Here is a 27,414-nt window from a genome sequence, read left to right on the forward strand (position 1 = left end):
TTGTTTATCCAATCATCTATCAGTGGACCTTTGAGTTCGTTCCACCTTTGGGCTTCTGCCCAGCTAAGCCCGAGGGCCACAACTGCTGAGCCTGTGTGCTCCGGCGCCCATATGCTGAAACTACTGAGCCCACACAGTGTATCTAGAGAGTATTCCCCACTTGCAGCAACTAGAGAAAGCCCATGCCCAGAAACAAAGACCCAGCGCAGCCGTAAACATAAAAACAGTGCCCAAGGGTTCCAGCTTTTTCACATCCTTGTCAATGGTTGTTTCTTTTCTTTTCTTTTTATAGTAACCACTTCAATGGGTATGAGCTGGATATCTGTGGTTTTGATTTGCATTTCCCTAATGACTAGAGATGTTGTCTATCTTTTTGTATGCTTCTTGGCCATTCATTTATCTTCTTTGGAGAAATGTTTTTTCAAGTTCTTTGCTCATTTTTGATCAGGTTGTTTTTGTTTCTGTTGTTGAATCTTAGAAGTTGTCTGTATATTCTGGATTGTGACTCATTGTCAGATACATTGTTAGCAAATATTTCCTTCTGTTCCATGGGTTATCTTTTCATTCTGTTGTGTCCTTGACGCACAAGTTTTACATTTTGGTGTAGTTCAATTTATCTCTTTTAACTTTGTGTATGCTTTTGGTGTCCTGTCTTACAGAGTTCAGACCATGCTACACTAAAATATGACCCCTTGGCATTTTAAGTTGAAGGACTTTGAGAAAACAGCAGTAGCAGGAAGGTTACTTTGACCCTCTGCTCACCCTTCACCTCTGAAGTAGGTCATAATACTCTTTAAGTGAGAAGTGCTTTCTCTATAGATGGCAAAGGTGCATCCTCATCTCCAAAGACAAAAGAATGCCAGAAAGACTCCAAATAGGCTGTTTCCCTCAGTATACTACATTTACCTCTGCTCTTTGCCATATTATATTTCTCCATGACTATCTCCTCTTCATCAAATCTAGTGTAAAAATTTTCAGGTTTCACTGTTTCTTTCAGATCTTGATTTTCTTGTAAAGGCTCCCATGTTAAGACTTATATTAAATACATTTATAATTTTCTCCTATGTTTTGTCTTATTCAATTTTCAAAGCCAGCCAGGGATTACTAAGAAGGTGGAGTAAAAAAAGAAATTCACCTAAATTTCTAAGAAATTACAGTGAAATATGTCACGAAGGTTTTCTTCTGTCTTTTAAGACTTTTATAGATTTAGGTCTTGCATTTAGATCTTGATCTGTTTTCAGTTCCTTTTTGTGTATTGTGGAAGGTAAGGGTACAACTTGTTCTTTTGCATGTGGATATCTAGTTTGCCCACAACCCTTTGTTGAAAATGCTGTCTTTTTTCTCACTGAATGGGCTTGGCTTCCTTATCAGGAATCATTTGCCTATGATTGTGAGGGTTTATTTCTGGGCTCTCTATTCTATTCCATTGTTCTGCCTGCATTTATGAAAATACTACACTTTTGATTACAGTGTGAAAGCGGGATAATCACTCAGTTGTGTCCGACTTTTTGCTGCCCATAGACTATAGCCCTCCAGGCTCCTCTGTCCATGGGATTTCCCAGGCAAGAATACTGGAGTGGGCAGCCATTCTGTTCTCTAGGGGATCTTGTCGACCAAGGGATTGAACCGTGGTCTCTTGCATTGCAAGCACATTCTTCACTGTCTGAGCCACCATGGAAGCTTTGCAAGAAGCTTGAAATCAGAAAGTGTGACACCTTTAACCTTGTTCTTTTTCAAGATTGTTTGGCTATTCAAGCTCTCCAGGTTTACTGTTATGACACAGTTACAAAGAGGACAAAATCTGTAAAACATTTGTGAAGGTTCATCAGTTTTTTCTAAGAATCTTTCTTAATTTTTTGATACTGAAATCAGTGTGAAGTCTTTGAAGTATCTGTCGTGTCATCATCCCTGTAAATTTATCTTCATTTGTTCACGGAAGTAACTCTTCCATATGAGTGCCTTTCTAAGTGTCTGAACTGTGCTTTGATATCATGAAATCCTGCATCTTTTACAAGATGTACAATTCTTTCCTGAAATGGATTTGCTCTTATATTTCGTGGTGCTAACAGATGTATGCATGTGCTAAGCAGTGTATGCTGCCTCAGTTGTCTCAGTACATTAGCAGATCTGTGTGTTAAGTGGGGAGGGATCTTAAAAGTAGACTAATTGTTATAAATTGTCAGTTGTGTAGTGAATCTTTTTTACAGAATTAACCTTTGCGAGTTTGGGGTTTATGATGGTAAGTACTCAAATAAAGGTAAGTTGTCATTGTTCAGGCTATGAGAATGGATATGTTCTTGAGAATAAAGTGCTTTGAGAGAGCTGGATAGAAAACCAAAGTGCTCAGAAGTCCACTGGCTTTTAGAGAGTTGAGGGCAAAAACATTGAGCATTCATTCCTGGGGAATGAGTTCTCAAGGAATTATGAAAAGAATTTGACTAATTAAATAAAAATTGGTATTAAATAAAGAATTTCAGATTAGTTTCTCAGGAAGAATGATTACCAAGGAAAGAGAAATATGGGATGTGGTGTAATCCTGTAAGAAAGAAAGAGGGAAAAAGGATGATAGATGGAAAAGGACCTTGGGTTTCAATTTCTTTTAGAATAAAATGGAGGTAAGAGATGTGTCTCCCATTGGGCTCCCATCATCACACATGTTATTTTAACACACAGATTTTTGCAGAGAGACAATTAGAGACCATACACAGCTTTTCAGTTTTGAATTTATATTGAACACTACTGTCTCTCCATGTTTCCTGTCCCGTGAACTACTCCTGCAGGGCTTTTATCACAGCTGGCATCCACCCACCTTGACGTGCGTAACAGCTGAGAGTATTTCCCCTAGGAACTACCTGCAATTTAATGAGGGATCCTTGACATTTAGTAGAACCATATACAAAACAAAAGTTATAAATATATATGGAGGCATTTCAAGCATATGTATAAAGCCATATTGTTTTATTCATTCTCTACTTGTTTCTATTGAGGGTGTTTATTGAGTTTTGTGCTCATCACGGTATTAGACTGAGAACACGAAAATTAACCAGTCCTTAAGAAGTTTGCCATCTAAGTTCTCAACCAGGAGGCATAATAGTTTGTTCTCCATGTTTGAACATATCTGGGGACAGTTTGGTTTATTCCAGTGACTTGAGGGACGTTACTGGTATTTAGTGGGCAGAAACACTCTAGAAAAGATTTGCATAGAGCAGAATCATCCAGCCCTAAGCAATGGTGTCTCCACTGATAAACAAATGCTAGAAAAAGTATAATACTCGTAGCAATGATTTATTATACCGCACTGTCTTAAGCTTACCTTACCTGCCCTGTTTAATTTAACTTCACCTTGACATTTTGGGCTTCCCTTATGGCTCAGCTGGTAAAGATTCCGCCACAATGCGGGAGACCTGGGTTCAATCCCTGGGTTGGGAAAATCCCCTGGAGAAGGGAATGGCAACCCACTCCAGTATTCTGGCCTAGAGTGTTCCATGGTCACGACTCAGTCGGACACAACTGAGCAACTTTCACTTTCACTTGACACTTCGGAGTAAATACTATCTCCACTTTTTTGAATAGCTGAAAGGATAAACAAGTCTTTCATGGCTATGCTGCTAATTAGATGGTAGATGTTAAACAATGTTATAGATTAGACCCCAGGACCTATAATTTTAATGACAATTAAATAATTTATTATTATATTATTATTTGAATAATTTAATAACAATTTTAATAACTGGCACATAGAGCTTCTTAAGGTAGAGGTAAAACAGAACATGAATATCTGCATGCATGAGAATGCAGAACATGCGTGAGCAAACCCAGAGGGCACAGACTATGATTCATTCATCTCTCTTCCTTCTGCCTAGTGCAAGGACTGCCAAAATTCCTCTCCTCTACCCGTCATTTTATTTAGTTCAATAGACTTTAAAAATGATCCACATCAAAAAAATTTTAAAAACGCCACACATCAGGGTCCCTCCCCATAGGGGAAGGAGAGAGCCCAGCTCCTGCAGGATATTCAGGAAAGTCATCCGCACAGGAGCCTGACCACACCACACACTGGCTGGTTCACAGGACTTATTATCCTATCCTAGACGTCCCGGTCCTTTTAGCCCTAGCGCAGGGACCAAAAGTTTCCTTTGCCCCTTCTGAAAATATTAGGTAATGTTAGTGCAGGGGGATAATACACTCTTTCTGCATGTCTGGCCTGCAGTGCAGGGCAGCAATATTTGCTCTTGGGAACGATTGCACTAATTCTTAGGTCATTAACGCTAAGTACTACATGACTACACACTTCTCTAACGAGAGAGAACGCAAAGCAGTGCAATACGTATTTTTGGAGCATAAAGTTTAGTAAGACTTAACCAAGAGAAAACCAAGGAGTTGGCAATAAGTATCGCCTCCCCCACCAACATGAAAGACAGAAGTGTGGAGGATGGGGGACATGCCCCAGGGGACAGTCCAGTCTCTGAAGTTTCACCCAGCAGGGGAGGAGGGGCAGCCAGGCCAGGGTGGTGCCTCTTCTGGTCGCCCAGACCACTCCAGAGCATCATCTGAGCTGGCCAGGGTTTTCTATAGGAGGCTTTTCTGAAGGCGGTGGAGGTGCTGGATTTGAATCCCATCATCCGGGTGGGAACATGACCAGGTCTCAGGGAGCTTGGCAGGTCATCCATTGGCTGTTTCTTGTATCACTTTATTATTAGCCCTCATGCTGGGCAGCCCACAGTAAAGATATTTAGGTAGACATCTCCAGATATTCCCAGCCACCCCCTTCTTTTTCTGGGTGAGGCCAGAGGGAGTGACTGGGGACATATTCTCAGGCTGCCCAACAAGGGTGGAGCTTCCCACATCAGGCACGTCCGGGAGGCAGTGGATTCCTTCTGGGACTTTACCACCAATGTCATGGGTGCCATTGGTGTTGGAGGTGTCACAGGTGCCATGAGTGCCATCTGTGTCACGGGTGCCCCTGGTGTCACGGGTGTCTCTGGTGTCCCTGGTGAGGCAGGTGTCACTGGTGACTCTGCTGTTACAGGTATCGCAGGTACCACGGGTGTCATCTATATTGCAGGCCCCAGTGGTGTCCTGGGTGCTTAGGGCGTCACAGGTGAAGCTGGTACTTCTGGTATCGCAGCTGTCGCAGGTGCTGATGGTGTTGCAGGTGCTGATGGTGTCACGGGTGTCCCTGGTGCCACGGGTAACGCTGGTATCACGGGTGTGGCTGCTGTCACGCCTGCTGCAGGTGTCGCAGGTGAGCCTGGTCCCGCACGTGTCGTGGAGGTCACCAGCGTGATTGGTGGCTCAGGGGCTGCTGTCATCGCGGGTGTTGCAAGTGGTGGGGGCTGGGCTGGGCGTGACGGTCCTCGCTTCCGGGCAGGGTTGGGGAGTGGCAGGCTCTCTGGTCTTCTCCCTTGACTCCTGCTTTTCCTGCTGCTGAATGGTCTCCCAAAGCCAGGCAGGAATAAGCATGGACATCTCAGGGCTGGGGGTAGGCTTATGTTCTTGGCTGCTGAGGTTGGAGGTCATGGCCGGCCTCACAGTGATGGTGTGGGCCCTCACCTTGGGTTCATTCACGTCACTGCCGCTGCTTATGTCTAAGCCCTGGAGTTGGTCCCTGCACCAGCCAGTATCATCTCCACTGTCACCCCAGGGTGCTCTTCACAGGCTGGCAGGAGTGACTTCTGGCCCACTTTCAGCCATGGATGCCGCCAAACATCTTCTAATGTACCTCTGTTGGTAGGTGAGTGTTAGCATTATTTCTAGAAGTCTGTTATCTCATTAGATATTTGGGCACATGGTACTGCCCCCTAAGCACAGGCTGCCACAGCTCCCAGAAATCTTGTCCCCTGAAGACGAGGGATCCAGTTACCATGGTGTATAGGACGCCGCCACGGTTCCACACATCCAGCTCTGGGCCTGTGTAAGGCCTCCCCAGGAAGAGTTCTGGGGCCATGAACTGGGGCCGCAGATAGTGTCTAGCTTCTTTCCTGGGGGCCACTGGTCGCTAAGGCCGAAGTCGGAGATCTTGACGTTGTTTTTGGCATCGAGGAGGAGGTTGCCCAGCTTCAAGTCCCAGTGCACCTCGCCCCCTTGTGGCAGTGCTGCAGAGCCGAGACCACCTGGCGGAAGAGGCCTCGGACCTCCCCATCCGTCCTGCGGCCTCTGGCCTCCAAGTGGGTGAACACATCTCCCCCGCTGAGGTACTCCTATAGTATAAACAGAGTCTCCAGTATCAATCACTTCCAGGAATTTGACAATATTTGGGTGGTTTAAGATTCTCATGCTGTTAACCTCTGAAAACAGTTCCATTAGGCTGGAGAAGCTCTGATTTGTCTTGTTAATGGCGTTGATAGATACCTCTCCCCTGGTCAGAACATGCTGGGCCAACTTCACCTCGGCGATGTGGCCTTCACCAATTGTCTGAAATATCTCATAATAATCAATATGAGCAATCTTGTTAGCGGAGATGGCCATGAGGTCTTGCATCCGTAACTATACTAAATACCACTAAGCTATACTAATTACCTAACTATGCTAACTATACCACTAAGTATACTCACTACCACTAAGCCCTCACTAAGAATCCTAACTGTTCTAGCAATACTGCATATGCAAACAGTGCTATACAACTATATTAATGCTCACTACTGTGCTAACAGTGCTAACACTAACTATGCTAATAAAGTATTAACTATACAAACTTTTGCTAAGTATACCAATGGTACTAACAGTGCTAACACTAACTATACTATCTATGCTAACAATATTATCTATACCAAATATTCTAACTATATCAATGATACTCTCTCTACTAATACTAGCTACACTAACTAAAAAAAATAAGATAAAATGAGAAAAAGAACTAAGGGGAAAAATGGGAAAAAACAAAAAAAAATGAGGAGAAACTAGAAATGAAAGAAAAAAAATGATCAGACACAAATTTAAAAAATGAGAAAATAACAAAGGAAAAAAAGAAAAAGAAAAAAGAGAGTAAAAGGAAAAAAATCAACAAAATCACAAAATCACGGACAAAAGCTCGCTAACTGTAGGTCCAGCCATCAGGTCACCAAAATCAGCTTCCTGGGCTCTGTGGACAAAATCTGCACCCAGCTGGGGGTCTTATAAAGGGTGTTTTGTGAGTTTCATCACAGTGATTCCCTGTGCGGTCAGAGCAAGCAACAGACCAATCATGGCTAGGGATAAACCCAGGGGTTTTCTCCCTTTTCAGGTTGAAGGCCCCTTTACATTTAGGAAAAAGGTCCCAAGGAGATTTTTCTTTTAATATATTAGAGACTGGCATTCCCTTTGATAGAAATTAAAACCTGTAGGAGGCTTCAGCAACTTTTTCATTTCTAGTTTGAATAATTAATAATAATTTAAAGGACCTCATCGGAGAAGGCAATGGCAACCCAGTCCAGTACTCTTGCCTGGAAAATCCCATGGACAGAGGAGCCTGGTAGGCTGTAGTCCATGGGGTCACGAAGAGTCAGACACAACTGAGCGACTTCACTTTCACTTTTCACTTTCATGCATTGGAGAAGGAAATGGCAACCCAGTCCAGTGTTCTTGCCTGGAGAACCCCAGGGATGGCGGAGCCTGGTGGGCTGCCGTCTATGGGGTCGCACAGAGTCAGACGCGACTGAAGCGACTTAGTAGTAGTAGTAGTAGTAGTAGTAGTAGTAAAGGATCTCATAATGTCTATACTTGAAATATTCAGTTCTTTTTCCTTAATCTCTGGTCGCAAAGTGATGATTTAACTGACTTGATGAAACTGTAGGAGAATGTCCTATTGTGTGAGACACTAGTAAAGCACATTATTAATGTTTATGAAGCTGAGAGAAGATTTTCCAGGAGGATCAAGAGCAGATTTCTCATCGGGAGCCTCAGAAGTCAGATGACACGGGTCAGTGTCTTTGAAACGTTGAAGGAAAGAAGCTGTTAACCAAGAATCCTATGTTTAGCAAAACTGTCCTTCGAAAATGAAACAGTGATTAAGGCATTCCCAGTTCATGAGAGGTGCGAGCATTCTCCACCACCCGACCTTCCTGAGCAGGGAGTCCTTCAGGTTGGAATGAAAGATCCTCAACAGTAACTCTAAGCCTTATGAAGAGATGAAGATCTCTGGTAAAAGGAGATAAATGGATGATTAGAAAAACTAGTGCTACACTGCTATAATTAAAATGGATAACCCGCAAGGACCTACTGTATAGCCCAAGGAATTCCACTCAATGATATGTGGCAGCCTGGATGGGAGAGGAGTTTGGGGGAGAATGGATACATGTGTGTGTATGGCTGAATCCCTTTTCCGGCCATCTGAAATTATCACAGTATTGTCAATCAGCTGTGTTATTGTTGTTCAGTCATCTAGTCATGTCCCGCTCTGCAACCCCATGGACTACAGCACTCCAGGCCTCCCTGTCTATCACCAACTCTCAGAGTTTACTTCAACTATTGTATCAGTGATGCCATCCAACCATCACATCCTCTGATGCCCTCTTCTCCTTCTGCCCTCATCTTTCCTAGCATCAGTGGCTTTTCCAATGAGTTGGCTGTTTGCATCAGGTGACCAAAATACTGGAGCTTCAGCTTCAGCATCAGTCCGTCCAATGAAAGTTCAGGGTTGATTTTCCTTAGGATTGAATAGTTTGATCTCCTGGCTGTCTATAGGACTCTCAGGAGTCTTCTGCAGCACCATAGTTCAAGGACATCAGTTCTTTGGTGCTCTTCCTTCTTTCAGTCCAGGTCTCACAAACTTTGGGAAGAGCAGAGCCTTTACTATATGGACCTTTGGTGGCAGAGTAACGTCTCTGCTTTTCAACACACTGTCTAGATAAAAAGATATGACCCTGAAAGATGAGTATAAAATTAGAAGCTTAGAAAAAAGAAATTGAAAAGCTAGTACTATTGTAACTGATTTGTAGCTCCACTTTTTGTTTTTAATTTGAGACTAACATATAGCAACCATTTCTAATACTTTTTGTTTGTTTGTTTACTTTGGGGGAGAAATGTGATTGGTCTCTAAAATGGTCTCTAAAATTGGTCTCTCAAGGATAGCATTTGGAAATCTTTGTCCTCCAATATGAAGGTAAACCAGGGTCAGGTCCCTTTGAATGAAGCAGCTAAATAGCAGAAGCTACAAAATAAACTCATGTGAGGCAGTAACATTACAAGCAGGCTTCAAGAAAAGGAACTGAGGAACACTAGTAATAGGTGCAGAAAAGTCTCAGAACCGGAATTCCAGATACTGCCTGAATAATATTACAGTACAAAATATCTTGGAAAAATTAAGAAATGTGTAGAACCTTGTATTAGTAAATCTGTGTGCATATGTGCCAAGTTGCTTCAGTTGTGTCCAACTCTGCAACGCTTTGGACTGTAGCCCGCCAGGCTCCTCTGTCCATGGGATTCTCCAGGCAAGAATACTGGAGTATGTTGCCATGCCCTCCCTCCAGGGTATCTTCCCAGCCCAGGAATTGAACCAGCATCTCTTGTGTCTCCTGCGTTGGCAGGCAGGTTCTTTACCACTAGTGCCACCTACTAAGCCCTAATAAGCAGGGTACCATAACAGAAAAGCACACACTTTGTGCCTTAAACAGCAGAAATTAATATTTTTTCACAGTTCTAGAGGGTTGAAGTCCACAATCAAGATTTTTGTCAAGGTTGGTTTGGATCAGACTTACTGTCTTGTAGACAGCCACCTCCTATTGTTGTTGTTGGTCAGTCGCTGAGTCATGTCCAACTCCTCTGCAACCCCATGGACAGGACTGTAGCCCCCCAGGCCCCTCTGTCACGTCCTCACATAACCTCTTCTCTGTGTACACATAAAGACAGAGTGTTCTGGTGTCTCTTCCTCTCTTTGTAAGGACACTTCCTATTGGATTAAGGCCCCACCCTTTGGCCTCTTTTAACTACTAACCTCCTTATAGACCCTATCTCCAAATACAGTCAAATTAGTGGTTAGGGCTTCAGTATATACATTTTGAGGGGGAACAGTTTGGTCTATACATTCCATCTTTTGTCCACCCCCGCCCAGATTCATGTCCTTGTCATGTGCTATTAAAATACACTCACCTCATCTGGACATCCCTAGAAGTCTTAAGCCATTCCAACATCGATTCCAAGTCCAAAGTGTCATTAAAATGTCACCTGATCAGGTATGGGTGAGAAGTGATGCACAAAATTAACCCTCACAGAACCCATAAAGAAAAATATAACACATTGTTGAAAAACAAATAACAGAAAAGTTGAACAAGTAAAGGTATTCTCAGTGCTATAAAGGAGTCCAGTCCCTTAAATGAACGGGAACATGTACCTCCAATTCAGATTGCTGTGGAATTCTTTCTTTCAGAACTTAAGATAACTTTGACATTCATATGGGAGAATGAGTGAGGACAAGAGATTTTGAGAAAAACGGATTATTACAAGTATAGAAAGACTTTCCTTTTCTGATTTCAAAGTGTCCAGCAAAGCTGTTGTAGGTAAAATAGTGCAGCATCAGTGCAGAATAGACATAGGTCGTGGAGTATAATTAGATACAGAAACAGATCCATGTTAAATGAGTGAAGTTCAAAAGAAGTTAATCATAGAGGGAGGAAGAGTTTTAAAAAATGAACAGTATTAAACCAGAGAAAGGTTTTTTATGGACATTAAAGAAGACCTAAATAAATGAAAAGGCATCATATACTGATAGATCACAAACTTAGTATTATTCACATGACAGCAAATTGATGTACAGATTCAACACAATCCCAGCATCTTTGCAGAAATTGATGAGCTGATCCTAACATTCTTATGGAAATACAGAGACCCAGGATAGCCAAAACAATTTAGAAAAAGAACAAAGTTGGAGGACTCAGACTTCTCAATTTCAAAAGACATTACATAGCTGTAAAAACCAGAACAGTATGGTACTAATGTGGGCTTCCCTGGTGGCTCAGTGGTAAAGAACCCAGCTGCCAATGCAGGAGATATGGGTTTGATCCCTAGCTTGGGAAGATTCTTGGAGAAGAAAATGGCAACCCACTCCAGTATTCTCCAGCCTGGGAAACTGCATGGGCAGAGGAGCCTGGTGGGCTACAGTCTATGGGCTCACAAAGAGTTGGACATGACGTAATGATGAAACAACAGCAATAAGACCATTTTGGGATTTTGGATATGTATGTATTTCACTTCTTATTTTGAAAGAATTTAGAACTTATAGAAACTGGAAAAATAATACAAAAGTCTGACATGCCTTCAACCAGCTTCTACTAATGTGAATATCTTATATATTACAATGATTAAAATCAGGAAACTAACAGTGAGAAAGAAGTTATTATAGACAATATTTGAATTTTATCAGTTGTTCAACTAGACTGGATCAGTCCTTTTTGCAGTCTAGGATCCAGTTTAGACTTCTTGATTAATTTGGTTATCTATCTTCTTAGTGTGCCCAATCTGTGAAATCTTTGGTCTTTTGTTACTTTCTTTTCTGCCTTTCCTTTCTTGCCTCCTCCTTCCTTCTTTCTTTCCTTTTTCACGATGACCTTGACACTTTTGAGAAATACTATCTAGTGCTTATTGGGCTTCCCTGCTGGCTCAGTTGGAGAAGGCGATGGCACCCCACTTCAGTACTCTTGCCTGGAAAATCCCATGGATGGAGGAGCCTGGTAGGCTGCAGTCATGGGGTTGGGAAGAGTCAGACACGACTGAGCGACTTCCCTTTCACTTTTCACTTTCATGCATTGGAGAAGGAAATGGCAAGCCACTCCGGTGTTCTTGCCTGGAGAATCCCAGGGACGGGGGAGCCTGGTGGGCTGCCGTCTATGGAGTCACACAGAGTCGGACACGACTGAAGTGACTTAGCAGCAGCAGCAGCTGGCTCAGTGGTAAAAAATCCACCTACCAATGCAGGGGATGTGGCTTTGATACCTGCGTTGGGAAGATCTCCTTGGAGAGGGACATGGCAACCCACTCCAGTACTCTTGCCTGGGGGAATCCATGCACAGAGGAGGCTGATGGGATACAGTCCATGGGGTTGCAAAGAGTTGGACACGACTTAGCAACTAAACAACAACAATCTACTAGTTACCTTATCAAGTGCCTCTCAGCCTGGATTTGTCTCATCAGAAGGGATAAAGGATTTTTGGCAAGATCACTACTGATGTTATGACCTTTATCCTTGTCTGTGCGTCACTTCAGAAGGTGCATGAGTGCAGTTTGTGCCACTAATGATATCGATTTTGATCACTTGGTTAAGGTGCTGAATGATAGAATTATCCACTGTAAATGTGTTTTCGCATTTGTCATGAATAAATATCTTGTGGGGAGATACTTTGAGACTATTCAAATACCCTGTTTCTCATCTCACTTTTGCCCATTAACTTTAGCATCCTTCAATGATTACTTCTCTGCAACAGTGTTCACTGTGGTGTTTTCTAATGGTCGTTTTTAATATTCATCATTCCTTATAAAATTATTAACTGAATTATACTGTAAGGAAGAGCAAGTCCTTCATCCCCACTTATTATTCATTTATTTTTTGTATTAGTATGGATTCATGGATTTTTTTTTTAAATTTTATTTTATTTTTAAACTTTACAATATTGTATTAGTTTTGCCAAATATCGAAATGAATCCACCACAGGTATACCCGTGTTCCCCATCTTGAACCCTCCTCCCTCCTCCCTCCCCTACCCTTCCTCTGGGTCGTCCCAGTGCACCAGCCCCAAGCATCCAGTATCGTGCATTGAACCTGGACTGGCAACTCGTTTCATACATGATATTATACATGTTTCAATGCTATTCTCCCAAATCTCCACCCCCCTCCCTCTCCCACAGAGTCCATAAGACTGATCTATACGTTGGTGTCTCTTTTGCTGTCTCGTACACAGGGTTATTGCTACCATCTTTCTAAATTCCATATATGCGTTAGTATACTGTATTGGTATTTTTCTTTCTGGCTTACTTCACTCTGTATAATAGGTTCCAGTTTCATCCATCTCATTAGAACTGATTCAAATGTATTCTTTTTAATGGCTGAGTAATACTCCATTGTGTATATGTACCACAGCTTGTTTATCCATTCATCTGCTGATGGGCATCTAGGTTGCTTCCATGTCCTGGCTATTATAAACAGTGCTGCGATGAACATTGGGGTACACGTGTCTCTTTCCCTTCTGGTTTCCTCAGTGTGTATGCCCAGCAGTGGGATTGCTGGATCATAAGGCAGTTCTATTTCCAGTTTTTTAAGGAATCTCCACACTGGTCTCCATAGTGGCTGTACTAGTTTGCATTCCCACCAACAGTGTAAGAGAGTTCCCTTTTCTCCACACCCTCTCCAGCATTTATTGCTTGTAGACTTTTGGATGGCAGCCGTTCTGACTGGCGTGAAATGGTACCTGGTAGTGGTTTTGATTTGCATTTCTCTGATAATGAGTGATGTTGAGCATCTTTTCATGTGTTTGTTAGCCATCTGTATGTCTTCTTTGGAGAAATGTCTATTTAGTTCTTTGGCCCATTTTTTGATTGGGTCATTTATTTTTCTGGAGTTGAGCTGTAGGAGTTGCTTGTATATTTTTGAGATTAGTTGTTTGTCCGTTGCTTCATTTGCTATTATTTTCTCCCATTCTGAAGGCTGCCTTTTCACCTTGCTAATAGTTTCCTTTGTTGTGCAGAAACTTTTAAGTTTAATTAGGTCCCATTTGTTTATTTTTGCTTTTATTTCCAATATTCTGGGAGGTGGGTCATAGAGGATCCTGCTGTGATGTATGTCGGAGAGTGTTTTGCCTATGTTCTCCTCTAGGAGTTTTATAGTTTCTGGTCGTACATTTAGATCTTTAATCCATTTTGAGTTTATTTTTGTGTATAGTGTTAGAAAGTGTTCTAGTTTCATTCTTTTACAAGTGGTTGACCAGTTTTCCCAGCACCACTTGTTAACGAGATTGTCTTTAATCCATTGTATATTCTGGCCTCCTTTGTCAAAGATAAGGTGTCCATATGTGCGTGGATTTATCTCTGGGCTTTCTATTTTGTTCCATTGATCAATATTTCTGTCTTTATGCCAGTACCATACTGTCTTGATAACTGTGGCTTTGTAATAGAGCCTGAAGTCAGGCAGGTTGATTCCTCCAGTTCCATTCTTCTTTCTCAAGATCGCTTTGGCTATTCGAGGTTTTTTGTATTTCCATACAAATTGTGAAATTATTTGTTCTAGCTCTGTGAAGAATACCGTTGGTAGCTTGATAGGGATTGCATTGAATCTATAGATTGCTTTGGATAGTATACTCATTTTCACTATATTGATTCTTCCAATCCATGAACATGGTATATTTCTCCATCTATTAGTGTCCTCTTTGATTTCTTTCACCAGTGTTTTATAGTTTTCTATATATAGGTCTTTAGTTTCTTTAGGTAGATATATTCCTAAGTATTTTATTCTTTTCGTTGCAATGGTGAATGGAATTGTTTCCTTAATTTATCTTTCAGTTTTCTCATTATTAGTGTATAGGAATGCAAGGGATTTCTGTGTGTTGATTTTATATCCTGCAACTTTACTATAATCATTGATTAGTTCTAGTAATTTTCTGGTGGAGTCTTTAGGGTTTTCTATGTAGAGTATCATGTCATCTGCAAACAGTGAGTTTTACTACTTCTTTTCCAATTTGGATTCCTTTTATTTCTTTTTCTGCTCTGATTGCTGTGGCCAAAACTTCCAAAACTATGTTGAATAGTAATGGTGAAAGTGGGCACCCTTGTCCTGTTCCTGACTTTAGAGGAAATGCTTTCAATTTTTCACCATTGAGGATAATGTTTGCTGTGGGTTTGTCATATATAGCTTTTATTATGTTGAGGTATGTTCCTTCTATTCCTGCTTTCTGGAGAGTTCTTATCATAAATGGATGTTGAATTTTGTCAAAGGCTTTCTCTGCATCTATTGAGATAATCATATGGTTTTTGTTTTTCAATTTGTTAATGTGGTGTATAACATTGATTGATTTGTGGATATTGAAGAATCCTTGCATCCCTGGGATAAAGCCCACTTGGTCATGGTGTATGATCTTTTTAATGTGTTGTTGGATTCTGATTGCTAGAATTTTGTTAAGGATTTTTGCATCTATGTTCATCAGTGATATTGGCCTGTAGTTTTCTTTTTTTGTGGCATCTTTGTCAGGTTTTGGTATTAGGGTGATGGTGGCCTCATAGAATGAGTTTGGAAGTTTACCTTCCTCTGCAATTTTCTGGAAGAGTTTGAGTAGGATAGGTGTTAGCTCTTCTCTCAATTTTTGGTAGAATTGAGCTGTGAAGCCATCTGGACCTGGGCTTTTGTTTGCTGGAAGATTTTTGATTACAGTTTCAATTTCCGTGCTTGTGATGGGTCTGTTAAGATTTTCTATTTCTTCCTGGTCGAGTTTTGGAAAGTTGTACTTTTCTAAGAATTTGTCCATTTCTTCCACGTTGTCCATTTTATTGGCATATAATTGTTGATAGTGGTCTCTTATGGTCCTTTGTACTTCTGTGTTGTCTGTTGTGATCTCTCCATTTTCATTTCTAATTTTATTGATTTGATTTTTGTCCCTTTGTTTCTTGATGAGTCTGGCTAATGGTTTGTCAATTTTATTTATCCTTTCAAAGAACCAGCTTTTGGCTTTGTTGATTTTTGCTATGGTCTCTTTTGTTTCTTTTGTATTTATTTCTTCCCTAATTTTTAAGATTTCTTTCCTTCTACTAACCCTGGGGTTCTTCATTTCGTCCTTTTCTAGCTGCTTTAGGTGTAGAGTTAGGTTATTTATTTGACTTTTTTCTTGTTTCTTGAGGTATGCCTGTATGGCTATGAACTTTCCCCTTAGGACTGCTTTTAAAGTGTCTCACAGGTTTTGAGTTGTTGTGTTTTCATTTTCATTAGTTTCTATGCAAATTTTGATTTCTTTTTTGATTTCTTCTGTGATTTGTTGGTTATTCAGCAGGGTGTTGTTCATCCTCCATATGTTGGAATTTTTAATAGTTTTTCTCCTGTAATTGAGATCTAATCTTACTGCATTGTGGTCAGAAAAGATGCTTGGAATGATTTCTATTTTTTTGAATTTACCAAGGCTAGATTTATGGCCCAGGATGTGATCTATCCTGGAGAAGGTTCCATGTGCGCTTGAGAAGAAGGTGAAATTCATTGTTTTGGGATGAAATGTCCTATAGATATCAATTAGGTCTAACTGGTCTATTGTATCATTTAAAGTTTGTGTTTCCTTGTTAATTTTCTGTTTAGTTGATCTATCCATAGGTGTGAGTGGGGTATTAAAGTCTCCCACTGTTATTGTGTTATTCTTAATTTCTCCTTTCATACTTTTAGTCTGTGGGTTATAACCCATTACTATACTTGTATTTATGTTGTTGCTCAAACTGTCCCAGATTTAGTCAGTGGGAGCTTATTCAATTTAGTCCATGTGTCTTTCTCAACGTGTTCACATCATTTGTTGAACATTTCCTTCCTAATTTTTGGTTCCATAAATATTCCAGGCTCATCTTACACATATAATTTTTAATGCTTCTGTCCTCCAATTTCCTATATCTTTAAGGATCTCTATTTCCTTTTATCCGACAATGATATTTATAAACCAAAGGATGGGCACTACTTATAGTTATTGCTACTGATATGTTACTGCTTCTAGGATTTCTCAGCAAAGATAGCTATGAAATGATTTATTTACTAATGAAAAATATACATACATATTCATTTCTGTATCTATTTACGCACACACATATTACAACTATGAGTTCATGCTAATAGTCCTAATCCCAGTCCCACATCAGTGGATTTATTGTCACTTTCTTTCCTTATTTATAGCTCCTTTCTCTGACTGGGAGAAACTTGGCCCACATTTTTCACCACAGATTTACTTACTATAATCCAAGTATACACGTAAACTAGTTTCCGAATTTCTAACTCACAGTCTTGCACCAAAAACAAATTTGCTAATCTTAAAGAAAAAAATACTCCATGATGTGTGTTACAGATGGTAAGGCAGACTTTGTTCAGGACCATCATGGTAGGTGGAGGGACCACTGTAGTGGGATTTTACAGTGGAGTCATGAGATTGGGCTCAGCTCTGTATACAACCTGGACCAATGGGGATTTATAGCCAGAGACTAAGGCAGTGGGTGAGAAAACATTACAGGGAGAAAAAGGGGATCTGGCTAAAATGACCTAAGAGGATTCTTGCTATAACATACTCTACAGAAAACAGTTTAGACAGCTCTTTTTCACTTAAAAATCAGATCATTAAAGTCATTCCATACCAATTTGGGGAAGTTGTCCCCCCCACCCCCACACACCTCTTTTTTAACGGCTATCTACCATTCAGTGTATGGATGGAGTATAGTTTATTCAGTAACTCTTCAATTTATGGACATTTAGGTTGTTTCCAGTATTTTGCATATGCAAGCAATGCTGAAGAAATGTTCACATTTACTTTCATATTTTTGAAGGTGTAGCTGCTGGATTAGAAGTGAAATTGCTGAGTCAAAAGGTCGGTGTGTATGAAATTTTGCTAACTATCTCCAAATTCCCTTCCACATGGAGCACACCAATTTTCATTTCCACCAGCAATGTATGAAAGAAACTATCTCCTTTGGGGATTTATTTAATGGTCAGAGACTGGGCCACATAAACTTCTGGGATGCAGAGATTTTAAAATTCAATTTAATATTTGTTGAAATACTTTCTTGCTATGCTCCTCTGTATGTGTAAGCCAGCAGTGTATTAACTGTGACTTTGGGCAAGGTACTTAAACAATAAAACTAGGCTTTATTGTTTATAAATATGTACAATAATAAAACTTGCTTTTAAAAGCTTTTTTTTTTCATCTTTTTTTTTTTTCACGGCAGTTAATTTGTTGCTTTGAATATAGTACCTTTTTTTTTTTTTTACTTTCTTTTTTTTTTAATTTAATTTTATTTTTAAACTTTACAAATTGTATTAGTTTTGCCAAATATCAAAATGAATCCGCCACAGATATACATGTGTTCGCCATCCTGAACCCTCCTCTCTCCTCCTTACCCATACCATCCCTCTGGGTCGTCCCAGTGCACTAGCCTTTTTTAAGATAGTAAATGAGATTATGTATGTAGGGAGTGTATTACGGTGCCTGTCAATCAATGAGAATTTGGGATGAGTGAAGTGCTTCATAAATACATAGGGAAATAAAGTATTTAATTTTCTCCTGGCATCTTTGCACAGCACAAATGCCTCAATAAGGTGGCTCTCTTTCACAGTAGTTCATCTGTGTCTGTGCTGGGAGGTATTAGGACCCGTCCTTTGCTTTAATTGTTGGGCCCTCAACAGTAGCACAGTGTCATGTTCAAATATTTACTCAAGAATGTGGTACATCTTGATTTGGCTACATGTCCAAAATATCTACCAAACCCACCATCTCTTCTCTATCCCTAAAGACACGGCCCTAATCCAGGGCTCCATCTGTGACCTGGTCTCATGTCTTCTAACAGCTCTCCCTGACTCTGGAGTCGCTCCTCCACCTCCTTCTCTACACGGTTCTGGAGGATTCCACTTAATCTCTTGTGTAATTTCCGTGGTTAAAAGCCTTTCTTTGACTCCACATGGTTTAGGGGTTTTAAATCCCATAGGTATATTTGCCTTTTCCTTGATAATCTTTGGGCTTTCCCACCAGTAAGCTTTTGGGCATGTTATTCCATTGGCCTGGAATTCCCTGCCTGATCTTTCAGCCTGGTGAAATCCTTGTGAAATTTTAGTTTTGAGCTGTCCGTGACTGCTTGCTACTGCCAATGGCACTTTGAATGAAATCTCCACCCTAGCTCTTAACAGCTGTTCTGGCCCCCTGCTTAGACCTTAAGTACAAAATCTAGGTTCTGCTTATCCTTGTTACATGTACTAGGTTATATTGCCTTAGTCTTACTTGTTCTCTAACAGTCTCCTCAGTCAGACTTCCAGCTGCTTGAGAGCAACAGTGATGGTTTAATCACCTTACCATCTGTAAGACCTCACACAGAACCTGGTCCAGAGTGAGGGGTCAATAATGCATGCTGCTGAGTGTGTTTGCTGTGGGCCGTGGAGTCAGGGAAGAGAGACTCCCGTTTTCAAAAGCAGAAGTCTGTTCTCCACACTGATGGGACAGGCATGACGTGCTCCCTCCTGTTTTCTTTCTTTCCTCCTATGGGAGGCCAAGGGTCCCAAGACCAGGCTGCTTGTACTGAAAACTGCTCTGCTCTTTTATGCACTGCCTTAGAGAGAGCTTATCCCTGCCTCTTTAACATGAAGTGTTGAAGTTATTTTAATCTTGTTAATCGTAATTTATTTTGGGTAGTCAGCCAAACACTGATACATGTGTCTTAAACCAGTGGTTCTCATTTTTTTTTCTCCTAATGCCTTGTCCTAGAGTACACTTGAGAATTTGTCAGACTAGCATGTGGAGGAATGCAAAAGGGTTCAGAAGTCTCTAGAGGTCAGCAACAGAGCCCCTCTCTTCCGCTTAGCCAAATGAACTCACTCTGTAGGAGTAAAATACTCAGAACTGCATTAGTGAGAGCCTAACCCTCACCATACACAGGAATATGGTTTTATTTTAAAGACCATTTTAGGCATCACAGTGCATGTATTAGGAATTGCAAAGATAAGTGCTTTGGAAAATATGTTATCTGAGGAGGGTGATATTTAATGTTCTTTAGCAAAGGTAAGACTTGTGGCAACATGGTTTCTATCTTCTAGTATTTGTCTTAGGAAATTGGTATCAAACATGCCCTGTGTGTTTTTAGGAGATGAAATTTGGTCCTATGGATGAGTGAAGAAAGCAGGAAGATTTTGGCTGCAACCAAGAGGTGGTGTGTGTACCCCGTGCTAGGCCACAGTGGGTGTGTGTGCTGTCACTTCAGTTGTGTCTGAGTCTGTGCAATCCTGTAGACTGCAGCCTTCCTAGCTCCTCTGTCCATGGGATTCTCCAGGCAAGAACGCTAGAGGGGGTTGCCATGCCCTACTCTAGGGTCTCTTCCTGACTGAAAGATCAAATCCGTGTCTTCTGTGTCTCGTGTGTTGGCAGGCGGGTTCTTTACTACCAGCACCACTTAGGTAGCCCAGGCTACAGTGGGTAGGAGGTATAATTTTGTTATCACTACATCTCTGTCCGTTGAAAGTTAATATTCACAGAGAAAGGCACCAAGACCCAGAAAGTATCCTGCCTGAGGTTGCTCTGCTCACTGGGCAGGAGGGACGGGTGCCCAGGCCTGAGGTCTTTCCCCTGCACCTCTCTGTCTGCTGTGGAGCTGAGCTCTTCACTAACCCCTTGGGTCATTTCTGTGTCTCCCATTACTGTCTGGCACAGGGTCCAAGGCTGCACCAAGTGACCTTTAAGACCCCTTCCAAACATCAGACCCTACTTTTAATTCAAACCAAGGAGAAAATGAACTGGTCTTAGTTAGCTTCACTCTGCTTTTAGTCTCTTCCCTGCCCTGAACCAATCGACTCATCTGTTCTTCCTAGAGTTGCCAAAGAACCGTCTGGAAAGCACATTTCTCAGTTTGTATCCCGTACTGCTCCAAAATCTTGAGCAGTTCCCATCTGCGTAGGGGATAAATAAAATAATATGGAATAAATTAAGAAAAAAACAAAATAGGTACATTTCTCTTTTCTAAGCCTGTTTGCTTTTATCTTCAGTCCCATTAGGCCCCTTTGCAGAGCCTGCCCTCCTGGGAAAGCATTTTTCTTAAATTCCAATGCTCTCTACTTTCTGGAACCTGGCTCTTGTCTCCTGCTGAAATGTGTTCCTCCCTGAAAACTCTCCTTGAATGCTATTCATCCTTGAAGGGTGTCTAACTCCAGCGCATGTGCCCAACCACTAGTGATGCCCAACTGCCCGCCCGTGATCCTTAAGGGTGTCTAAGGTCAGCGCATTGGCCAAACTGCAAGTGACGTTTGAGGCTGTGTGTAACGTCAGCGCATGCGCCCAACCCCCCCCCCTCCCCACCCCCCCCCCTCCCCACCCCCGCCCCACCCCCGCCGTCATTCCCCAGGGCCAAGACTCCTGAAGGGTGTCTAACGGCAGCGCATGCGCCCAATAGCCAGTGATTCCCAAAGGCAAAGACTCCTGAAGGGTGTCTAACGTCAGCGCATGCGCCCAACCCCCCGTGAGTCCCAAAGGCAAAGACAGGGTGTCTAATGTCAGCGCATGTGCCCAACAGCCAGTGATGCCCAACGGCCAGGAATCCTGAAGGCTGTCTAACGTCAGCGCATGCGCCCAACCGCAAGTGCTGTCTGAGGAGGTATCTAACGTCAGCGCATGTGTCCCGCAGCAAGTGATGTTTGAAGGGTGTCTAACGTTACTCATTGGAAAAGACTGATGCTGGGAGGGATTGGGGGCAGTAGGAGAAGGGGACGACAGAGGATGAGATGGCTGGAATGCGGACGACAGAGGGTGAGGTGGCTGGATGGCATCACCAACTCGGTGGATGTGAGTTTGAGTGAACTCCGGGTGTTGGTGATGGACAGGGAGGCCTGGCGTGCTGCAATTCATGGGGTCGCAAAGAGTCGACACGACTGAGCGACTGATCTGAACTGAACTGAACTAACGTTAGTTAGCACATGCACCCAGGCACAAGTGGAATCTGATGTGTGAAAGTGTGGAAGAATTATCTGTCTCAGGCATGCATGCACCCCGTTGTTCGTGGTTTTGGATTGTATGTGCTCTCATCTTGTCTCTTCACTAAACTGTGAGTTTCCTGAGAGCAGGGTATAGATCAGAGTCTTCCTGTCGGTCCGTCCCTCCCTCCTTGTGAATGTCTAAAGTGAAAATGAAGTCACTGAGTCGTGTCTGACTCTTTGTGACCGCATGGTCTGTAGCCTGCCAAACCCCTCCATCCATGGGGTTTTCCAGGCAAGAATACTGGAGTGGGTCACCATTTCCTTCTCCAGGGCAGCTTCCCGACCCAGGGACTGAACCCTGGTCTCCTGCACCACAGGCAGACTCTTTACTGAGCCACCAGGGAATGTCTAGTGCAGTAACAAATCCACACTAGATAATCAGTGTTAACAGATCTATGGAGCCGGTAACAGACAAAAGTCATCAGGTTAGCTCCCAGAGCAAACTGTTCAATATCATGTTCTAGTGCCTGAAGAATTTAGCGTTACTGACTGGAGAGGGAGAGGACGGGGAGGAATATATTTTAGCTACTAATTCTTGGCTTGGTATTTTTAGTATTTTGAAGGATGAAAAGGAAGAAAAAAAGTAAAAGCTCTGTTGACAGTTAAAAGCAGACATCTGTTCTCTTTACCAAGTAAGTGCTCAGTCTTTTCAGGAGAAACTTAATTCATCTTTACATTTTAAAAAATATCCCTATAATTGTTTTTCCTTTTTTATTCTTCTTTTTTTTGTTTGGTTCTTTTATTTATTTATTTGTTTTTTACTTTACAATATTGTATTAGTTTTGCCATACATCAACATGCATCTGCCACGGGTGTACATGTGTTCCCCATCCTAAACCCCGCTCCCACCTCCCTCCCCAATCCATCCCTCTGGGTCATCCCAGTGCACCAGCCCCAAGCCTCCTGCATCCTGCATCTAACCTGGACTGGCAATTCGTTTCTTATATGATATTATACATGTTTCAATGCCATTCTCCCAAATCATCCCCCATCCCTCTCCCACAGAGTCCAAAACACTGTTCTATACATCCTTTATAAATTTTCCATTTTCATAAGAAAATTCAGTTTCAGAGAGGCTCTTGAGTTTGCCCGAGTAAGTGGCAGAGGTGTCTAGACCCTAAGGTTTAGCTTCTGCTTGTCTTCCACTCTGCCTCCTCCTGGAGCCTGAGAGCACTTGTGAAAACAAGGCAGCCAGGGGGATGGTCAGCAGCTTCAGGAGATGCTTGAGCTCAGGTCGTGTTGCTTAGAGTTTGAAAAATACAAAAGTTAATAGTGCAACTACTGTTGAAAGTTAGCAGATTTAACTCTTTTCCATTTGTTCCTCTTTTAAGAGAATGAGAGAGAAAGAGCTCAGGAGTCACCTTCTTGTCTTTAATTTTTCACCCTTTAACCAACCATTGGGCTTCCCAGGTGGCCCAGGAGCCTGGTGAGCTATGGTCCATGGGGTCAAAAGAGTCAGACACAGGTGAAGCAACTTAGCACAGCACACAACCAGCTATTAACCCATCTTTAGAAAAATGAGTGATAAAAAAACCAGTGTCTCCACAGTGTAGTAAAATAAGCTATGTAGGTTTTTTTTTTTTTTTAAATGAAAATAGCAGGGAATCATGCTATAATCTAAGATTGTCTTTTTAGCATGAGTTTGTTTGGCCTGAGCAACCACACCAGTGCTCTGAAGAGACTTGTCCTGATTTCTGGAGTATTAATCAGTGAGGACACGAGCCTGATCTGGGAGTCAGGCCCCGGGTCTGACTCTACCACTGTTTTGGTGGGCAAGATTGAGTCAGAAATATCATCTCTTCAGTTCTCAGTTTTTTCATTAATCAAAGGGATGCAGTGAATCAGAACAGAGATTGTCAGCCTCAGCAGGGTTGATACCTTGAGAAATTCTTTGTTATGGAGGCTGTCCTGTGTATCCTAGGCTTTCCCAGCATCCCTGACCTCTACCGGGCAGACCGCAGTGCCTCTCTTCTCCACCCCCTCCTCACGAGGTGTGATGACAAAACCTTCTCCAGACACTGTCCAGTGTCCCTTGGGGGACAAAAACATCTTCGTCTGCACCACGGGCTAGAAGCAGACTTTACGTCCTCTGGGTATTTATTGAGAATACCTGACAGGAGAGGCTCTGAGCTGTGTGCTGGGGCTATGACAATGAAGAGAGTAAATGTCCTTCTGTCTTCATGGAGCTTTGGTCTGGTGGGGAAGGGAAGTCTCCAGGCTGTGGGGAGACACTGGAACGGGTGTTATGCTCAGGTCCTGGCAGGAGTCAGGGGTCCTCTGGACCTATTACTCTGAGGACATGTAAACCTTGGAAGGACCCAATCACTTCTCAGTACAATGTGTTATCTTGACCTCTTGGCCCCTCAGATAAGTGGGGGAAATGAGCACTTCCACTTGGGGATAGCTTCTGCAGCACAGGCTCATAAGGAGGTGGAGAAATGAAGAGTTGAGTATAAAATGGGCCCCAGAGCAGAATAAAATAATTCTTCGTGCTTACAGACCATATACCTCTGGGGTAACGATTCGGGCCCGTTTATTTTCCTGTTGGTTACCATATGCATGGATAGAATGCTGCAGGGTGAGCCAGACATGGTGCCTGGAGTTACCTTTCTTAGCACTTGATTTTCTTTTGCAGTTCCACTTTCTATTTGAATAAAATCAGAATAAGCACAGCACATGCAGTGCTATTAGCACTCAATATTTCACATTTCTCTGAGGTGTTTCTATTTTCATGGGATTATGAGGACATTCTAAACCCAGTTTGAGAGGGGTCCAAAAATGAAGAAAGTGGTTCCTGCTTTAAAGGAATGCATTGATAAGGTGTAAAGTTGTAGGCACTATACCTGAGAGGGTCCAGGTCACAGGGGTGGACTGTTTGGGTCCATAGTGCTCTCCCAGCTACTTTTTAGCTGTGCAACTTCAAGAAAGTCACTTGATCTCCCTGTACTTTTTTTTTCCACTGGTAAAATCATAATCCTGATAGTATTTACCTCACCAGCTTCTTGTGAGGATTAAAGGAGTTTGAACAGAAACTGGCACATGGAAATCACTTATTAAGTTTTGAAATAGTATCTGGGAATCACTGGGTCACTTGGATAAGGTCCTAACTTATCCAAGTCACGAGCATAATTGTGCCAAGCACTCTGTTTAATGGACCTGGTGTTCTTGCCTGGGAAATCCCATGGACAGAGGAGCCTGGTGGACTACATAGTCCATGTGGTCACAAAAGAGTCAGACACAGCAACTAAACAACAGCAGGATTTCACCTGCAAATCTTTTTATTTATACAAGTGATGATCACATGCTACTTGCTCACCCTTGCGAGTAGATCTCCTCCCCTGCTCTTCAAAATCTCAACTTTATAGAGAAGTTTGAACAATTCAAAGGGTCTCAACATCACCCCAATCTCTCAAAACTACCTCCTTGAAAATGGCTCCCTTCCACAGGGAAGGACCTGTGGGCGTACATTTTAAAGCTAGAGGAGGGTGAGGAGCCTCATTGTCTGGACCAGCTCCAGGGTCAACCTGTGGTCACATCCTCTGGATGTTCAGGAGATATTGATGGTCTGTGTGGGAACTATAGCATTTCCGCTGGGGTTTCGCTGTGTCCTTTGGCCAGGCCGTGGGCTGTTGCCTCGGCGACTTGGACTGAGACAACAGCCCCTGTCACAAATCGCTTCTTACTGTCTGATTTTCCACTAGGACCCTCAGAGACCTGTCAGACTGGACAAAGGCCTCTGGAGCCCTTCCCAAGAACCTTCTTGCTTGGAAGATTAGCAGTTTCTTCTCAAGCATCGCTCTCAACTTGCTAAACACCTTGAAACAGTTCCAGCAAGACGTGTCTCCCTCAGATCCCAGGGCAGGTAAGCGCTTTGCGTGTCCAGCGCTTCTGCTCGTAGCCATGTGGTCCTGACCGTCTGGCACATACTTTGTATATTACTTATATATGTGTGCAATTTTAAGTGTGTATGTGTGCTGTGCTTAGTTGCTCAGTCATGTCTGACTCTCTGCGACCCCTTGTACTGTAGACTGCCAGGCTCATCTGTTCGTGGGGGTTCTCCAGGCCAGAATACTGGAGTGGGTTGCCATGCCTTCCTCCAGGGGGATCTCCCCTACCCAGGGACTGAACTCAGGTCTCCCACATTGCAGGTGGATTCTTCACCATCTGAGCTCCAGGGAGTGAGTATATGTGTATGTGCGTATCTATGTTTATATGTCTGTGGTTAAAAAAGTGTTGTTTCTAGAATTTACCATGACTACTGCTGTGTGCGTATCCCCAGAAGTCATAGGTTGAAATCTTAACTGCATATTAAATATATTTATAAAATGCATGTATTACAGCGAAGGGCAGGAAATCTGGTGTGCTACAGTCCATGGGGTCACAGTGAGTCCAACAGGACTTAGTGACTGGCCAACAACAATGCATATGTATGTGTGAGTGTGTGTGTCTTTGCATGTATATGTTTATATATCTGTGGTTAAAACCCACTCTAGCATTCTTGCCTGGAGAAGTCCATGGACAGAGGACCCTGGCAGGCGATAGTCCATGGGGTCTCAGAGAGTGGGACACGACTGAGAGACTAACATTTTACTTTTCATTGTTTAATTTTAGATGAAAATGGAGAGTTTCTATCTTTGGCATATGACTAATGACTATCTTTATGCTTCTAAGGAATGATTAATTTTTCAGTTCACAGAAAAATAAGCGTGGGGGAGAGGAAGATTCATGGAGGAGAGATATAAGAATGAAACGAGAGATGGAGTTTAAAAGTGTGCCTGTGTGTTAATATATTTGAGTTTGATAATAAGGATAGTGAAGAATAGAAAGAGAAAAGCTGTGAGTGCTTGAGTGCCCTTAATGGGAAGAATAGAGGTCTGAGGCAAAAATAGGACTCATGCTACTCTCTGATGACCATGCAGTGGCACTGTTGACATGAGCCAGCTTCGTGCTGTCACTTCCGAATTATGGTGTGTGCATTCTAGGGAAGTGCAAGACTGTCCCTTAAGATGCCTGAAGAAAATATTTTGTTGTTGTTGTTTAGTCGCTAAGTTGTGTCTGACTCTTTGGCAACCCCATGGAATGTAGCCTGCCGAGCTCCTCCGTCCATGGGATTTCCCAGTGCTATTTCCTTCTCCTGGGGATCTTGCCTGCCCAGGGGTCGAACTAGCATCTCTTGCATCAGCAGGTGGATACTGTACACTGAGTCACCAGATATTAGAACTCCAAACTCTATTAAGATTTTATCTTGAGAAAAGAGAAATACACTAAACTTTGCTAGTAGTGAATATGTGATTGATACTGCTTCCATCACTCATCACTCAAGTAGAGCATTCTGCATCACATGGTCTGCAAGAGGAATGGGAGCTCTGTAACTTAGAGTTGGTGGCACCTCCCTCATTCTGAACTTCCAGTGACGTATTGTAGTTTGCATGTTCTTGGTGAAATGGATTTATACACTATTACTGAGTATGATAAATTAACACTCTTAAAATGTATAAGTGACTTAAAATATTTTCTGGAAAGAAACTGCTGGTCAAGATGGTCCTAATAATTCAAGTCAATAATAAGAACAATGGAAAAATGGAAAAATAGCATGCTCCATCCTGGTTTGAACTTTTTCTCAGATATATCATGAGCTAAAAACAATGGCTATTGGTGATATGTTATCTAGCAGCATTTTTTTTTGAGAAAATATACATACTTAATCAATCTTTTTGAAATGAAAGTGATATTTTTGGTAATAAATGAGGAAATAATGGCCTTTGAAGAAAACTCATGGT

The 27,414-nt window shown here is 42.2% G+C and overlaps 1 protein-coding gene and 1 pseudogene across 45 annotated transcripts in view; one reads left to right on the forward strand and one right to left on the reverse strand.

Annotated features, from left to right (window-relative positions):
- Positions 1-27,414, forward strand: part of LOC147359647 (uncharacterized) — a 442,120-nt gene that overhangs the window by 209,332 nt on the left and 205,374 nt on the right. For 10 of the 45 annotated variants that reach the window (XR_015141091.1, XR_015141088.1, XR_015141092.1 and 7 more), the window contains one exon: positions 25,336-25,496. The exons of 23 other annotated variants lie outside the window; for them this stretch is intronic. The gene's annotated coding sequence lies outside the window, so the exon portion shown is untranslated. Of the gene's footprint in view, positions 1-22,187; positions 22,267-25,335; positions 25,497-25,661; positions 25,813-27,414 lie in introns of all 45 variants that reach the window. 12 more of the 45 variants (XR_015141100.1, XR_015141098.1, XR_015141102.1 and 9 more) reach the window with 5 other exon arrangements.
- Positions 4,529-6,618, reverse strand: LOC147359649 (serine/threonine-protein kinase MARK2-like; annotated as a pseudogene).

The sequence above is a fragment of the Bos grunniens genome, chromosome 14 (assembly GCF_055505025.1).
Source record: "Bos grunniens cultivar Pamir isolate PY7600 chromosome 14, Bosgru_T2T1.0, whole genome shotgun sequence".
Taxonomy (NCBI): Eukaryota; Metazoa; Chordata; class Mammalia; order Artiodactyla; family Bovidae; genus Bos; species Bos grunniens.